At 45.0% G+C, this 13,088-nt stretch overlaps 1 protein-coding gene across 7 annotated transcripts in view; it reads left to right on the top strand.

Annotated features, from left to right (window-relative positions):
• The window catches only part of GLYATL2 (glycine-N-acyltransferase like 2), a 36,462-nt gene that overhangs the window by 3,955 nt on the left and 19,419 nt on the right, over positions 1 to 13,088 (top strand). For 3 of the 7 annotated variants that reach the window (XM_081544558.1, XM_081544562.1, XM_081544563.1), the window contains one exon: positions 3,965 to 4,110. The gene's annotated coding sequence lies outside the window, so the exon portion shown is untranslated. Of the gene's footprint in view, positions 1 to 57; positions 2,290 to 3,964; positions 4,111 to 13,088 lie in introns of those variants that run through there. The other 4 variants (XM_081544561.1, XM_081544565.1, XM_081544564.1 and 1 more) reach the window with 4 other exon arrangements.

The raw sequence follows: 13,088 nt of genomic DNA, 5'->3' as shown, positions 1-13,088 counted from the left end.
CCACTTCTGCTTTATTGACATCTACTTCATCTACTTCTGCTTTATTGACTCCACCAAAGCCTTTGACTGTGTGAATCACAACAAACTATGGAAAATTCTTCAAGCGATGGGAATACCAGACCACCTTACCTGCCTCCTGAGAAATCTGTATGCAGGTCAAGAAGCAACAGTTAGAACTGGACATGGAACAACAGACTCGTTCAAAATTGGGAAAGGAGTAAGTCAAGGCTCTGTATGGTCACCCTGCTTATTTAACTTATATGCAGAGTACATCATGTGAAATGCTGGGCTGAATGAAGCACAAGGTGGAATCAAGATTGCCGGGAGAAATATCAATACCCTCAGATACACAGATGACCCCACCCTTATGGCAGAGAGTGAAGAAGAACTAAAGAGCCTCTTGATGAAAGTGAAGGAGGAGAGTGAAAAAGTTGGCTTAAAACTCAACGTTCAGAAAACTAAAATTATGGCATCCAGTCCCATTACTTCATGGCAAATAGATGGGAAAACAATGGAAACAATGACAGACTATTTTTTTGCGCTGCAAAATCACTGCAGATGGTGACTGCGGCTGTAGGATGCAAGTCCAAGAGAGAAAAAGCAGACCCCAGGAAAGGCATGCGAAAGCATTATCAACCAGACACCTGACCAGATATGACTGGTCAGCTGACCAGATACCTCAAGACATATGACTGTTGGATTAAGTCCAGAGGGAACAGAAAAAACATCTGGAAAGCAGGATGTGTTCCTGGAGGTGGAAAGCCATCATCAGACTGTTCCATGACCTGGTGTCTCTGAGTCAAATGATTTTTGTATCTGGAGCTTTGTTATTTAGACAGCAACCTAAATCATTAGTACAAGTAAACCTTTCTTAGTTAATCTTTATGTTGCATTCCTAGCTTATCTTAACAGCCTTGTGGCTCCATCTGCTTCTGAGAGCACGTTCTCCCTTGCACATACTCCCCTGCCTGAAAACATATAAGGGCGACTCGATCAGCTTGGGCGCCTCCACCCTGGAGCGGAGTTGGGCTCTGGATCCTCGCGTTCAATTCTTGTGTCTTTCTCATTCTTTCGCCGTATTGTGCTTTCGGGAAACCCTAGCTTGTTGAGTTGGACTTGACATGCAGCCATGAAATTAAAAGACGCTTGCTCCTTGGAAGAAAAGCTATGACCAACCAGCATATTACACAGTGCAGACATTGCTTTGCCAACAAAGGTCCTTCTAGTCAAAGCTATGTTTTTCCCAGTAGTCATGTATGGATGTGAGAGTTGGACCATAAAGAAAGCTGAGCACCAAAGAATTGATGCTTTTGAAGTGTGGTGTTGGAGAAGACTCTTGAGAGTCCCTTAGGCTGCAAGGAGATCCAACCAGTCCATCCTAAAGGAAATCAGTCCTGAATATTCATTGGAAGGACTGATGCTGAAGCTGAAACTCCAATACTTTGGCCACCTGATGCGAAGAATGCACTAACTGGAAAAGACTCCGATGCTGGGAAAGATTGAAGGCAGGAGGAGAAGGGGACGACAAAGGATGAGATGGCTGGATGGCATTACTGAGTTGATGGACATGAGTTTGAGAAAACTCTGGGATTTGGTGAAGGACAGGGAAGCCTGGCGTGCTGCAGTCCATGGGGTCACAAAGAGTTGGACATGACTGAGTGAGTGAACTGAAAAGGCAAAGGAAAAAATAGTTGAAAGGAAGACAGCTTGGCAGAAGATAAAGAAAAAGCCTGTCTTGTTTCCCCAGGTCCCCCTGCTTCTTAGGTGACATTTGTATTTTTACCTCCCAATGGACTTTTGCCCATTTGTAATGGCATCCCAACATGGTTCCTGCCAATCCCAAAGCATCTTGGTTTCTTGAGCTGCCTGCTGATGCTTTACTCTCTGTTTACTGGTCACTGGAATAGCAACTGAACCATATGTTTGGAATTGTTGGCCTGATGCCATTTAGGAGACAGTCTTCCATTTCAACCTTACACCAACCCTCATCGAAAAACTAACAGCCTAGAGCTGGCTGAATCAGGACCTCTAGGTCTGTGGCAGAGCTCCAGCATTGCTCCTCCTCTTGAAGCTGTGCCCTGAAAGCTCGATGCAAACCCACCATAACCTGGTAGCAGTGACGGTTAGGGAGCGCTCAAGGAATCTGCTGAGCCACCAAGACTTCACTTTCAGTTTATGCAGATAGGATGTTGTTGAAATTGTCCGACATCCCTGAAGACAGAGTGTTTACCTTTGATAGGACCAACGCTGCATAGCCCCTTGGACTAAGCACCTTGTTGGCCATATGCAGTAAGTCATCTGCATTTCATTATAAATGTAACAAGAATATGTCTGGCCAAGCCTTCCCTTGTAGCTCAGTTGATGAAGAATCTGCCTACAATGCAGGAGACCCGGGTTCGATTCCTGGGTTGGGAAGACCCCCTGGAGAAGGAAATGGCAATCCACTCCAGTATTCTTGCCTGGAGAATCCCATGGACTGTAGCCTGCCAGGCTCCTGTGTCCATGGGGTCGCAACAGTCGGACACAACTTAGTGACCAAACCACCACCACCAAGTCACAGGTGGTTGGGTTATTTAACTGTTGTTAAACCCATAATGGGGCTTCCCTTGTAGCTCAGTTGGTAAAGAATCTGCCTGCAGTGCAGGAGACCTGGGTTCGATTCCTGGGTCGGGAACATCCCCTGGGGAAGGAAATGACAACCCACTCCAGTATTCTTGCCTGGAGAATCCCATGGACACAGGAGCCTGGCAGGCTACAGTCCATGGGGCTGCAAGAATCGGACATGACTTGGCAGCTAAACCACCACCACCATCAAACTCATAATGAGAGAAAGACTGCTCACAACTTGAAAGATGTCTCTACTCCATGCATGCATGTTCAGTCGCTTCAGTCATGTCCAGCTTTTTGCGACCCTGTGGACTGTGGCCTGCTAGGCTCCCCTGTCGATGGGGTTCCCAGGCAAGAATACTGGAGTGGGTTGCCATCTCCTTCTCCAGGGGATCTCCCTGACCCAGGGATCGAACCTGTGTCTCTTATGTCTTCTGCACTGGCAGGCACTTTCTTTACCACTAGCACCACCAGGGAAGCCCCACCCACACTCAAATAGTCCTTAATAGTCCTTAATAGTCCTCAGCTAGGGCTGATTTCTGTATTTAGAGTTGCAAACAACAGGTTCTAGGAGCCAAGAAGACACCTTTCCTTCACCTGAGGAGAGTATGACAGAGAAAGAGTGAAACGGAGAAGTTCAGAGGGAGAGAGAGAGAGATGTTGCTTTAGATTTGACCTTGATGGATGAGAGAGTTTTATGGGGGAGCACGGGGAAACTGTCATCAGATGTACAAAGGCAATACCGTGTGAAGGGCTGGAGAACGGGCCTCTGGGCAAGAGTCAGGGTTGAAGGCCTGAACATCCTATTCCAGAGCTGGTCCTGGAATATGCCAGAACCCAGTGGGATGGTCTCCTCCTCCTCGCCCGTAAGTTCACAGTGGGTCTATCACACTTCAACTCAGAAGCTGTCCCCTCCCTTTTATTATTTAAAAAATTTTATTTTAAATTTTTTAATTGAAGCATCATTAATTCACAATTATGTGAATGTGGTGATTTAGTTGCTAAGTCGTGTCCGACTCTTGCGAGTCCGTGGACTGTAGCCCGCTGGGCTCCTCTGTCCATGGGATTCTTCAGGCAAGAATACTGGGATGGATTGCCACGTCCTTCTCCAGGGGATCCTCCTGAATTATGTGACTATGTTTTGCTAGTTTCAAGTGTACAGCAAGATGATTCAGTTATACATATATATATATATGATTTTTCAGATTCTTTTCCATCATAGGTTATTACAAGATATTGAGTCTAGTTGCCTGAGCTATACAGTAGGTCCTTGGGGTTTACCTATTTTATGTATAGTAGTAGTGTGTATATGTTAGTCCTAAACTTCTAATTTATCCCCCACCACCCGCTTTGGTAGGGGCTGTCCTGATGGCTCAGCAGGTAAAGAATCCACCTGCAAAGCAGGAGACACAGGAGACGAGGCTTCATCGCTGGATCGGAAGACTCCCTGGAAGAGGAAAGAGGCAGACATGACTGAGCACTCACGCATCCCCTCTGGTAACTGTAAGTTTGTTTTCTACGTCTGTGAATCTATTTCCATTTATTTTTTTTTACTTCAACATTTTAAAATTTATTTTTAATTGGAGGATAATTGCTTTACAATGTTTCTTTCTGCTCTTCGTCAACATGAATCAGTCAGAGGCATACGTATGTCCCCTCCCTCTTGAACCGGCTTCCAACCCTGTCCCCTTCCTAAAAGAGGAGGGTGTGGGGGCTCTAAATTTCTAGCAACCCCATAGGGTCAGCCCCGAAGGCCTGGCCACTAAACTGTCTACAGAGACCCCCTGGTCCATCCTGTCTGAGGAAGACAACACACTTGGGGGACGGGAAAGCCCTCCTTTGCAGGACACCAGATGCTCCAAGGAGGCTGCCAGCAAGCAGGGAGTTTTTCCTCACCAGGAAAAGAACTGTGGGGGTAGACATTGCCTGGAGCCAAGAGGCAGCCTGAGCTGGCTGGTCTTATTAATACATCCTCGCAGGCACACCGCGACTTGGAAACTATCATCTGAGCTCCTGTCTCGGTTCTGGGGATGGCTCAGAACTGGGCTGGACCAGACTCAGGTCAAACTAACTGGCCTGGATATCTCCCCGAAGCCCCTCACTTGCTGACTTGAGTTTCCAAGGAGGCTTATTTTATCAAGCGAATTGCAGGGTCCCAGGCACCTGCAGGAATTGCAGGCTCTGGGGCCAGACATGGATGAACACTTCCGTCCAATCCATATTCCCAGAGGGGACTTTTCTGGGTCTCATTTGATCTTCGCAGTCACCCCTTGAGCTAGGTGTGACTTTTGCCCCCATTTCACACATTAGGAAACAAGATACCTTGAGGCCACTAGACTAGTTGGGGCAGCAGCGGAGGGGTGTTGAGGCGGAGTTTAATCTTAGAGCTTCACAGTTTCTTAGGACTCTGAACTCAGACCTTAGGCAAGCTCCGGCTGCGTTTTGGGGTGCGGGGGGTGGGGGGGGGTGGGATAGGGGGCGGGTGTCTTGATTTCCTATCCGTGAATTCAAACAATCTGTTCATTTGTGATTCACCAACCATTTGCGTTCAAACTCAATCACATGCTGCTGCTGCTGCTGCTGCTGCTAAGTCGCTTCAGTCGTGTCCGACTCTGTCCGACCCCATAGATGGCAGCCCACCAGGCTGCCCCGTCCCTGGGATTCTCCAGGCAAGAACACTGGAGTGGGTTGCCATTTGCTTCTCCAAAGCATGGAAGTGAAAAGTGACAGTGAAGTCGCTCAGTCGTGTCCGACTCTCAGCGACCCCGTGGACTGCAGCCCACCAGGCTCCTCCGTCCGTGGGATTTTCCAGGCGAGAGTACGGGAGTGGGGTGCCATTGCCTTCTCCGCTCAATCACACGAGTAGCTTTTAATAAACCACGAATTCGGGGACTCAATCTCAGCATAAATTCAACAGGTGAGGCTCGGTAATCTGCATCTTTTAACCAGTAGAGGCATCAACAGATCTACCTGAGAAGCTCAGACCAGCACTTCGTGGGGATCCTGTAGTGATCTTGTGGAAACACATTTCTGAGCTCCTGTGAGCTGCTGAGGCCATAAGGCCGGAGTGTGGCCGGGTGGAGTGACCTGCATTTCTCAAAAGGTGATGCCAAAGCTGCTAGTGACCATCCGTTTTCACTGAACAAAAACTACTCTAAGGACTTCACAAACATTAACTAATTTCATCCTCATAACACCCTAGGGAGCAACTTCAGTCATGCCCGTGTCAAAAGCAAACTGTGGCCAGCACAACAAGCAACTGGCCTGCAGACACACAGCCACCAGCAGAGCCAGGCTGGCTCCCTAAGCACGCAGGCAGCTGGCACGTGACCTTAGTGCTTCCCCGCGCGTGCCCCCACTTCTCTTCTCCGCTGCGGTTCTAACCAGCTTCCACTCCCCCGGCCCACCCTAGCACCTCCTGGACTGCTTCCCTCCCGTCTGGCTTCCTGCTGCCCCAACCTGTCCCTCCAGGACCCTCCCGCACGGGGCCTGTGACCGCGGCCTGCGCAGGCAGCCCCTTCCCGGGCCTTCCCTGGCACTTGCGCAAGCCCAGGGAGTATTCGCGGCTGGCAAACCTGCTTCCAGGCGGATGGAGACCCGCAGGCGGCCTGCAGATGGCGCGTGAGGGTCAGCCCGAGGACGAGGCGGGGCAAGGAGGCGGGGAAAGCGGGGCTAAGTGAGGACTGACAGTCACGACGGCCGATGGCAGCTCGCAGTGGCTCGCCCAGCTTCAGCGCTCTGCCCCACGACTGAAGTCATTGAGTTTCTCAGTCCTGTGCGACGCGTTGCGACCCCATGGACTGCAGCACGCCAGGCCTCCCTGTCCATCACCAACGCCGGAGTTTACTCAAACTCATGTCCATTGAGTCGGTGATGCCATCCAACCATCTCATCCTCTGTCGTCCCCTTCTCCTTCCGTCTTCAATCTTTCCCAGCATCAGGGTCTTTTCAAATGAGTCAGCTCTTCGCGTCAGGTGGCCAAAGTATTGGAGTTTCAGCTTCAGCATCAGTCCTTGCAATGAATATTCAGGACTGATTTCCTTTAAGATGGTCTGGTTGGATCTCCTTGCAGTCCAAGGGACTCTCAAGAGTCTTCTCCAACACCACAGTTCAAAAGCACCAATTCTTTGGCGCTCAGCTTTCTTTATAGTCCAGCTCTCACATCAAAATGTGACTACTGGAAAAACCAGAACTTTGACTAGACGGACCTTTGTTGGCAGAATAATGTCTCTGCTTTTCCATAAGCTGTCTAGGTTAGTCATAGCTTTTCTTCCAAGGACCAAGTGTCTTTCAATTTCATGGCGGAAGTCACCATCTGCAGTGATTTTGGAGCCCAAGAAAATAAAGTCTGACACTGTTTCCACTGTTTCCCCATCTATTTGCCATGAAGTGATGGGACTGGATGCCATGATCTTAGTTTTTGAATGGTGAGTTTTAAGCCAGCTTTTCCACTCTCCTCTTTCACTTTCATCGAGAGGCTCTTTAGTTCCTCTTGGCTTTCTGCCATAAGGGTGGTGTCATCTGCGTATCTGAGGTTATTGATATTTCTCCCTGCAGTCTTCCACACCTTTAGGGTGCTGCAGTTGAGGCAGGGAACGGAGAGGTGGCAGTGACAGATGCTGCGTCACGGCCTCCCTGAGAGCACCGCTGTTAGTCCAAGGTTGCACTTTGCACATGGGAGCAAAGCCTGCAAGCCACCTCTCATTGTCTTAGCGGCTATTTCCCCTCACTGACAGTGTGGAGCATGCTGCTTGGCAGTGAGGTTGAAGAGAGGAGAGTGAGAGATGAAAGATGGGAACTGTTCACTAAATGCCAGACTCTGTGTTTTGGCCTTGTCCATAGGATTGTCTCAATTCATCATCTTTCACTTTCACCCATTTCCTGTTTCACAGATTAGGGAACAAAGTGAATAAATTGCCCGAGGGGATCCTTGGATGATTTTAATTCCTGTCAGATGCCAACGCCCAAAGTCTTTTCTGGTGCTAAAGCAGCCTTTGCAGCATTTCAATGCATGCAGTTCCAGTAAATCATCTCTTCTCATACTGTTTCATCGTTCCAATCATTTGTTCATCTATTCATTTATTAGAGATCCATCCTCAAGGCTTCCCTGATAGCTCAGTTGGTAAAGAATCTGCCTGCAATGCAGGAGTCCCCAGTTCAATTCCTGGGGCTGGAAGATCCGCTGGAGAAGCACTGCAATATTGTTTGGCTTCCCTGTGGCTCAGCTGGTAAAGAATCCGCCTGCAATGTGGGAGACCTGGATTCGACCCCTGGGTTGGAAAAAATCCCCTGGAGAAGGGAAAGGGTACCCACTCCAGTATTCTGGCCTGGAGAATTCCCTGGATTGTATAGTCCATGGGGTCGCAAAGAGTTGGACACGACTGAGCGAATTTCACTTAGTCTTCAAGGCATAGGCCTAGTTGCTATTAAAAAAAAAAAGAAAGGAACTCTGCTTGAAAGTAGAGGCTATAAAAATATATACATGGGTGATTTAAAAAAAACCTATACATGGAATATTGATACCTAGTATATTCCAGATAAAATGGTGGAGTCTGGAGACAAAGACATAGATAAAATCTATCCTTTGCCTTTTGGGCGGCTTTAAGGAGTATAGTAATCTCTATACTTTTAATCTCCCACCCCTATGATTTTTAACAAACTGAGCATCGACCCCATATATATTATTTATATTATATATGTATATATATTCTTCTATAATTAATATACTAAATGTTAGCTCAATTTCTTTTTTTTTTTTTTGGATAAAAATAAATATGGAGGTTGAAGTATTGGTTTTTTTTTTTTACTCCAGTTGACATGTTGGGTACTTCCTGGAGAGTTTCCGTGATCTGGAATCCACCCCACCCGTTCCCCAGCCCCCCTCCCCATACATACATGCCTGACTCTCTCCTGTCTTTCTTTGAAGCTGTGTCAAATGCCAGGTTTTCAGAGATGTCTCCCCTGACTACCCCTATAAAATATTCTTCTCTCCCCCTCTGTCATCTTCTGTCCTTTTACGCCAATTTTTGATATACTGCACTTCACTGTATGATTATTTTTTAAATTAGTTTAGTTATTGTTTCTTTGCATCAGAGTGTAAGCTTCAAGAGGAGCAGAGAGGAGTCTTGAACACTGGGGGCTTCAAGAGGAAAGCAGCAGAGCCAGAGGGTTGGGGGGTCCAGTGCACCCTAAAACCCCCTTGGACAGGGGTGGGTGTGGAGGGAATATGGGTGACAGTTAATCCATGCCTCCCCTGATTCCTGCATTCTTGCAATCCTCAGGGCCAGGATCACCTAGACTTTCTCTCTCCCCACATTGTCTATACTCTCCCCTTCTCTCTGATTTTTAGAGGAATTGCACCTTTTCAGTCCTCACCCCTCAGTTCAGTTCAGTCGCTCAGTCGTGTCCAACTCTTTGCGACCCCATGAACCGCAGCATGCCAAGCCTCCCTGTCCATCACCAACTGCCGGAGTCTAACCTTCACCCCTACAGGTTAGCAAAAGTGAAGGTTTGACACACAAAGAAAGGCTTGGCTGTTTGTTTCTTTCAGCTTCTTCTCATTTAAGACATGAGAAGATGTTTGTGATAGCACAAATTGTTCCGGGTTAGAAGCCAAAAGACCTGACATCCATTACTGGATTTGCCTCTGAAGAAAAGAGTAAACGTATTGGTTGAATACCTTGTTCCCCCACTGTCCAACGTCCCTCTCAAACGCAGGAGCCAAGGACAACTACGAGTTGGTCTTGGATGGAGCTCCTTACCCAAACTGTGTCCTGAACTAAGAAATGATGACTCCTGCCTGGTTGCCAGTTGCTGTGTTACGTAAGCAGAATGTACTGAGAAACTACACAGAGTGTAGTGAAGTGAAGTCGCTCAGTCGTGTCCGACTCTTTGCAACCCCATGGACTGTAGCCTACCAGGCTCCTCAGTCCATGGGATTTTCCAGGCAAGAGTACTGGAGTGGGTTGCCATTTCCTTCTCCAGGGAATCTTCCTGACCCAGGGATCGAACCTGGGTCTCCCACATTGTAGGCAGACGCTTTACCATCTGAGCTACCAGAGAAGCCCTACACAGAGTGTAGAGATTATTTATTATGGTTTATGATCAGTGGGCCTCAGGTGCACCAAAGTTTGAGACTCAGTCACACACTCGTGAAGACCTGGGGCAAACAGCAAGCTATAAAGTGGAGTGTGTAGACGTGCATGAGCTGCCCTGAACTGACGTGCTGCACACTCATGCCAGCCTCGCCTCCAGCCATCTCTTTGCAGTCTTACGCCATTTTATAAACTTGAAGTTGGGTTAAGCCCTAGCTTATCCTTTGATTGCTAATCCCTATTTTAGTCACTCTCTCTCCCTTCCAACCCCTTTACTAGTCATCCACTTCTTAATAGCAATATGACCTAAACAGGTTACCTTCTTTCTTTGAGCCTCAATTTCCTCCTCATAAAAAGGAAAACAAAAAGAATTGGTCAGTCTAAAACATGAGGTCACAGGGTGTCAGTCCCCCACGGGTCAAAGAAAGATATTGTGGATTTGGAAGACTTCAGAAATTGTATCACTAGTTATATCATATATCACTCATATGTAGAAAATAGTAGAGAGAGAATTCTAACCAAACATCAAATAAATAGGAACAGAAACCTCAGATTGGAACAGAAAAAAAGAAGAGCAAATAGTGGTGAACAAAAAAAATGTAGCAAATTTTATCTAAGTATGTTGTTGTTGTTTAGTAGCTCAGTCATGTCCAACTCTTTGTGACTTCATGGATTGTAGCCCACTAGGCTCCTTTGTCCATGAGATTTCCCAGGCAAGAATACTGAAGTAGGGTGCCGTTTCATTCTCCCAGGGGAACTTCCTGACCCAGGGATTGAACCCGTGTCTCCAGCATTAGCAGGTGGGTTCTTTACCGCTGAGCCTCCAGGGAAGCCCTTTATCTGTGTTGCGGTTCAGTCACACAGTCATGGCTGACTCTTTGCAGCCCCATGGACTGCAGCACTCCAGGCTTTCCTGTCCTTCACCATCTCCCAGAGCTTGCTCAAACTCGTGCCCATTCAGTTGGTGACACCATCCAACCATCGCATCCTCTGTTGTACCCTTCTCCTCATGCCTTCAATCTTTCCCAGCATCAAGGTCTTTTCCAATGAGTTGGCTCTTTGCATCAGGTGGCCAAAGTACTGGAGCTTCAGTATCAGTCCTTCCAGTGAGTGGTGTTCAGCTTTCTTTATGGTCCAAATCTCACATCCAATTGTGGCATGTTTTGAAAATTAAGAACACAAATAAAAATTAAAAACTAATAATAGTAAGAAATGGAGAGGGAAAAATAATTCCATCGACTGTAGTGACAAATAGCATAAAATATCCAAGGATAAGTTTAATGGAAAGTCATTTGGCTAACCCAAGAAAAACATTAAAATTTTACCACATGGTATGGAAAAGGAACTGAGAAAATTGATGTATATACCATGTTTCTAGAAGAAAATATTTAGTATTATGAAAATATTAATCTTTCCATAATTGATTTCAATTAAAAGTGAATCCAATTCCAATCATTACTGCAATTGATAGTTAGTGTGATTGGTGGGGAGCTAGAAAAATTAGTGCAAGTCCTACAATGGACAGAGATTTACTTTATGAGATATTAAAACTTACTGTAAAGGCCCTGAAATAGCTTAAGAAAAGACTAGAAACAAATTCATAATGGATTAAAAAATATACACGTGTGTTATACAGCAAAAGAAATATTTAAGTTTCAGTGGAATTATTTATTTAGTAAATAGTATGCACAATTAGCTAGCCATATGGAAGAAAGATATAAAATAAACTCAATCAATGCTATTAAAAATATATTCTAATGAAACAAAGATTAAAATGTAAAAAGTAAAAATTTATCTGTTGTAAGAAAAAATAGGAAAATATTTGTATAACCTTGGAGTAGTAAAAATATTCCTAATTTAAAAAAACACTCAAGTCATAGTGAGAAAGATATTTGAGGATTGAAAATTGTAAGTTTCTGCATGCCAAAGACTCCACTGTTAAAATAAAAAATAATTATAAATTGGGGGAAAAATTTGTAGCACACTTGCAAATGTTGGTACATTTCATATTCAAAATTCTCTTACAGAATTTTGAAAGAGTGAAAGTGGAAGTCACTCAGTCGTGTCTGTCTGTGACCCCATGGACTATGCAGTCTATGGAATTCTCCAGGCCAGAATACTGGAGTGTGTAGCCTTTCCCTTCTCCAGGGGATCTTCCCAACCCAGGAATCGAACCCAGGTCTCCCACATTGCAGACAGATTCTTTACCAACTGAGCCACATAAGAATTACAAAATAGTCTAGTATTAAAAGGGTCAAAAGATAGAAGCAGAAAGTTCAGGAGTAAATCCTAAATGACTGATAAACATATGAAAATATGTCCAATCTCACTAGTCAGGGAAATGGAAATTAAGTCTATAATAAGATGCCATTTGTCATTCATGAATTTGGTATAAATTTAAGAGGGATATCATCTAGTACTGGTGAGAATGTAGGGAAATATTTCTTCCATTTATTGCTGATGGAAATAAAGTTGCAGCCATATTTTGGGAAAGAAATCTGATGGTACCTTATGTAATTTAAAATGCACATGAACCTTGATTTGATAATACCACTTTTTGGAATTAATTCCATAGAGAAAAAAATCTTCCAGGATATAAATAAATGAGTAAATGTGTACAAGGATGTTTACTGAAGCTCTGTTTGCAGTGGCAAAGAACAGCAGAACGGTCAGCTAAACTGTCCCGAACATTCACTTGAATATTACCCAGTTACTCAAAAGAATGAGTTAGTGCTGTATTGATTGACCCTAAGGGATGTCCATGCTAAGTCAAAGGCAAGTGAAAATTATGAAAGAAGAGATACCCCTATATGTATTGGTATAACAAGGACACTAGTTACCTCAACGGCAGGGGCAAGGAGAGGAGAGGAGGGAAGGTGAGAGATTATTAACTTTTTAAACAAACATTGGATTGTTCTACTTGTATAATCAGTATATACTATCATTGTGATTAAAAATTGACAAAGAAAACCATTTAAACCTCATTTAGATACATTTTCCTGCATCTCACCCCTGAAGGTTCTTATTCATTACATCTGGGGAAGACTTTAACCTGTAGTTTAAATTATCTTTCCACTGGACTTGAGTGCAGGATGAACCCTCTATTGTTCAAATGAAAGAACTAAAGTTCAGTAGAAAGACTGTGCCTTCTCAAGGTCAGCTGGTAAGTGGTCAAGTTAAACACAAGGACTAGTCCAGTGTTAGTTCTGCTCTTCCTAGATACTGTTCTAAAGTTGTGAGGAAGTTAATAGAATTTTTGGTCCTTTAAATTTAAAAAGAAATTTTTTTTTTACATTTTGTATTGGAAAATATGTTACATCAAGGTAGAAAAATATAATAACTCCTCAATGTACCCATGACTCAGCTTCAACGATTATCAAATACACC

This window comes from Giraffa tippelskirchi, chromosome 11 (genome assembly GCF_054371585.1).
Source record: "Giraffa tippelskirchi isolate mGirTip1 chromosome 11, T2T-mGirTip1v1.2.pri, whole genome shotgun sequence".
Classification (NCBI taxonomy): domain Eukaryota; kingdom Metazoa; phylum Chordata; class Mammalia; order Artiodactyla; family Giraffidae; genus Giraffa; species Giraffa tippelskirchi.
This window is presented reverse-complemented; position numbering and strand designations above follow the sequence as displayed.